The sequence below is a fragment of the Eurosta solidaginis genome, chromosome 2 (assembly GCF_040869045.1).
Source record: "Eurosta solidaginis isolate ZX-2024a chromosome 2, ASM4086904v1, whole genome shotgun sequence".
Taxonomy (NCBI): Eukaryota; Metazoa; Arthropoda; class Insecta; order Diptera; family Tephritidae; genus Eurosta; species Eurosta solidaginis.
Window position 1 is genome coordinate 112,663,212 of NC_090320.1, and position 4,913 is coordinate 112,668,124.

At 35.7% G+C, this 4,913-nt stretch overlaps 1 pseudogene; it reads left to right on the forward strand.

Moving 5' to 3' along the window:
- The first annotated feature begins 1,800 nt into the window (after positions 1–1,800).
- LOC137241605 (putative nuclease HARBI1) lies at positions 1,801–3,941 on the forward strand (annotated as a pseudogene).
- Positions 3,942–4,913: the final 972 nt, after the last annotated feature.

The window sequence follows — 4,913 nt, forward strand, 5'->3', positions numbered from 1 at the left end:
CCGCAATATGCGCAAACATCAACACCAACATATGTCGCCTACTTTGCAACACGGTGAAGATGGCCAAGGCCATTCTGATTCTAATACTGATAAAGGCGAACCATTGGCAAATTTAAAAACTCAAACAGACCACGAAAAATGTAGTACTAATTCTAGTACGGATAGTAAAGAATTTAAACCTAGGAAAAAAGCTAAACTTGATAAAAACTTAACCGAAGATGACAATATTTCTAATTCTAATACTAAGGAAGATGAACCTTTGATAAATATGAAGCTTAAAACAGAGTTATCAAAAAATGCCGATGATGATAATGATGTTGATGCAAAGTCCAATGTTGAAAATGATGAAAATTATGAAACAGAATCTGAAAATAGTATGAGTGTGGATTATAACCTAAAGCAAAACTGTCATATCCGGTACGACCAGAATTAGATGTTAAGAAAAGAGCCTACATAAAGAGGCTCAGTATATTTATGGAAAATTTATCATGAGACAATGCCCAATGTATGTATTTCAATTAAATTCACCACATTGTTGGAAAAAGCATCTAAACTTTATGCATCGTGTAGAGAAACCAGAACATTTACAATTTAAATATAACGAACGTGGTGCAAAATGTAAATTTTGTGATATTCAAGCAGCTACATCAAGCTTCAACAAATTATTGGACCATGAGATTTCTCATATGCCTAATAGTCATTATTTAAAATGTAAATTATGCGATTGGAAGACGAAAATACATTCAAGTATGAATTTTCATTTACGTGTACAACACGCTGAAACAATTGATGTAACAACGAAAAGTTTAGAATTGACTGTTTGTCCATATTGTAATCACAATGGTATTTACGCAAACACTTAATACAGGAACATGAGGAATCAGTGGATGAAAGAACATCTTTTCTATGTTTAGAATGTGGTGAACAATTTAGAACAAATACAAGTTTACGTGTACATGTTTATGAAAAGTTTGCTCATTGTACACCACAAGATTTGAACGGAAAGATCTTAAGGGTATGGTTACACCTATGTGGCATCTACAAGCTATTTATAATGACTAGTATGGAATGAATCCGGATATGGAAGAAAACGGAGGTGACGAAATGAATCACCATGTTTCTTTGGATTCTGGTGATACTCCTGACATGCTTCCTAATTTCGCTACGTCTGATGTTATTATACCTACCAAACTAATATGACTCTGCAAACTGATGAGCAACATTACCAGCGCAGGAAAAATAAGAACTTCAAAACAAGGTTTCGGAAAGGGTACGACTATGAATAGACGTTAATGTATTTATATAGTTTATAAATATAAAAATTCATATATGTAAAGTTCACTAGAGTAATAAGGGAATAATTTAAATTGTAAAAAAACATTGGATATATGAATAATTTATAATTAAATATTATCTGAACATAAAGGACGCGTTTCATTCATGGAAAAAGCGATTTGACAGAAGGTAACCGATAGGCCAGTTACCCGTGTTGTTGTTGTTGCATATGTTTTGGTTAGCGATAACGAAAACATAACTGATGAAGTAACTTAAAAATGTAAATAACATCGAGCGAGAAGGAATGTCGAAAACACAATGGGTAAGAGCGAGAAAGCGAGTCACACGTACACTATTTTGAGAGAGCGCATGCGTTACCTTTTTCCCGACAGCAATGTAAAAGTCATTAAGACGATAATTGGTGACCAAGTTATTGGTAACGATTAAGTAATCGATTAGGTAACGGGTACCTGTCTTGTAGGGTATTTTGTGAGCTGGTTTAAAGTCGATAACAAAAACAAAAACATGGAGGAAGAAACATATATTTTGTATCTAATTTTACAAAACCGTAAAAATGAGGAAAGGTTATCGTGTTAAAGCGTAAAAAACTTTTGTGTAATTAATAGTGTTTTATTGATAAACCATAGTTTACAAAAGTTTTGGTGAAACTAGTAACTTGTTTATGCTATTATTCATTGCCAAAACTTTTGTTTACAAAAACTATTAATTAAAAGCATTATTTATAAAAGTTCTGGTTGTTTGCGATGCAGAAATTTCCGCAGGCTTAAGCTGGCTAGTTTTCGGGACAAGGAAGACCCTTTTTTGCTGCAAGAATAAAATTTCCAGAGGTTTTTGCGATTTCCCAAGACGCTGTGCTGGGAACTTATTCAAGAGTTAAAGCCGCATGACAATTATGTGCGGAACTCGAGAATTCCGTTTGAGATACGAGTAAGGAAAAAGCTTTTATAATACGTATGCACATCACTTAAAACTTTGTTCTTTTCAGTTTGTTTCAGTACTTTATTTCCTAGCCAATGGTTCATACCAAAGCTGCGTTGGAAACAGCCATTTTGTAGCTGTTAGCTAATCTTCCGTTTCCAGGAACATCAAAGATATTTGTTGGCTAGTTTTTGAGCATAAAAATGCTGAAATTAGTTTCCCAAACACGGCTGAGCATTAAAACAGCATTAATTTGGGTTTAACATTTACAGGATTAACTTAATTCAAGCTTTTTTAGTTTTCATAGCAAATTTGGAATTAAAGGCGTAATAGGTGCTATTGACTGCACACATGTTGTCATAATTGCGCCGTCGTCTTCGACTGTTGGTGTAGTGCCTCACGATTACATGAACAGGTAGGGTTACTCCAGCGTGAACGTTGAAGCTGTAAGTATACAAAATGTATGCTTCCACAAAAACACGTTGAAGTATTTACAATTAAATAACGTCATTCATAGATTTGCGATGATGAGCTTATTTTCCGCCATGTTAACGCGCGATTTCCTGGCTCATGCCACGACGCCGGTATATGGACGACGTCGCCAGTACGTATTAAGCTCATAAGGGAGCATGTTGCGGGGTCCTTCACATGGCTCTTGGAGGACTCAGGCTACCCATTGGAACCGTGGCTGCTTACTCCAATAGGAACCCCTTCGTCAGACAATGAAGAACGGTATAACAAGGTACACGTCAAGGCAAGAAACCCAATAGAGCGAGCCTATGGGGTACTAAAGTTACGCTTTAGGTGCTTGTCCAAAGAGCGCGTTCTCAGGTACACCCGCAGAAATGCCGCTTTTATTATTTATACGTGTGCTATATTGCACAACGTTCTAATAAAACGTGGCATTACTCTGTCAGAGGATGTAAGGGCAGAAAGCACAGCTCCTGGTGATGCAGGCACGGCCACTTCATTTGCATCGACGGGGTATTACGCCGAAGGTATAAGGGCACGTCAGAGCTGCCTAAACGCTCTGGGGATGTAAGTCGTAGCCACTACCCAGTGGGAAAGTGGGTAATGTATTACCTTTTTCATCAATAAAAAAAGCATGAAGCAGTAATCAATGAAAACATCTTTGAAAAAGCAAGCGAATGTATAAAATATAATGTATGCTGTAAGGTTTATGTCATATACATTACTTTCCTATGACATCGCTGTAGAAAAATTCATGCATGTTTTAGTTCACAAAGTAATTTTTGGCAATGTAAGCTATGAACGAAAACAGGCATGAATTTTTCTACAGCGATGTCATATGAAAGTAATGCATATGACATAAACCTTACAGCACACATTACATTTTATACATTCGCTTGCTTTTTCAAAGATATTTTCATTGATTACTGCTTCATGCTTCTTTTCATTGTTGAAAAAGGTAATGCATTACCCACTTTCCCACTGGATGGCTTCTAAGAATACATTTAAAAAAAAAGTTAGACGTAATAACTTTGGTATAGCTTACAAATTTGTATATTTTCAATGAAATAGAAAAATAAAATGAAATGTTTTTGAAAACAGCTTTATTATTCATAGCTTTAAAGTTTAAACATTTCAATTCCATTTTTGATAAATATTATATTATTAAACATAGTCACTTATTGTTTTAATTGTCTTATTGCTTATGCAGGTTCCGAAGATGGTCTCACACTGCAGCCGAAATATTGACCGAATAAAATTAGAATATAAAACTTAACTAAGTTTTTGTTTCAAAATATTGGCCTAAAGCTCAACAAAAACTCAACAGGTTATTTAAATTCAACAGTAATATCTTAAACTTAATAAAGAAAACAAATGGCTTCAAGCCTTTAAACATTTCATTTTGATAAAGGAAACACCGGATTCATCTACTATTATTTTTAGCGTAGATGTATGTAATACTTCTTTTATGTTGCTAAAAAGCACATATTATATCAAAGTACAGAAATAGAAAACAATACAAAAACAAATTCACAACCGGTATATAAAATGACAGTTTTTAAAAAATCCTTGATGAAAAAAAAAATTGCATACATATGATATCAAAAATACCTAAATGAATAAAAAAATATTTAGGCGATTCATTTCAACTTATAAAAGTCACTTCATAGAAGTTTACACACTTTATACTGTTTATAAGCTTTACAAGGTTGTTCTACGCTTATATGGATCCTTTACTTACTTACTTAATTGGCACTTAACCGTCTAAACGGTTATGGCCGTTCAACAAGGCGCGCCAGTCGCTCCGCCAACCGGCGCCAATTGGTCACACCAAGGGAGTTTAAATCGTTTTCCACCTGGTCCTTCCAACGGAGTGGGGGCCGCCCTCTACCTCTGCTTCCATAGGTGGGTTCCGATAGAAACACTTTCTTGGCCGGAGCATCATCTTTCATTCGCATAACATGGCCTAGCCAGCGCAGCCGCTGCATTTTAATTCGCTGGACTATGTTGATGTCTACGTATAGCTCGTACAGCTCATCATTAAATCTTCTTCCGTACTCGCCATCGCCAACGCGTAGAGGTCCATAAATCTTTCGAAGAACTTTTCTTTCGCAAACTCCCAAAGCCGCTTCATCTGCTGTTGTCATGATCCATGCTTCTGCCCCATATAGCAGGACGGGTACGATATGTGACTTTACTTTTCAATTGCCTACCTAGTCCAAAGTAGC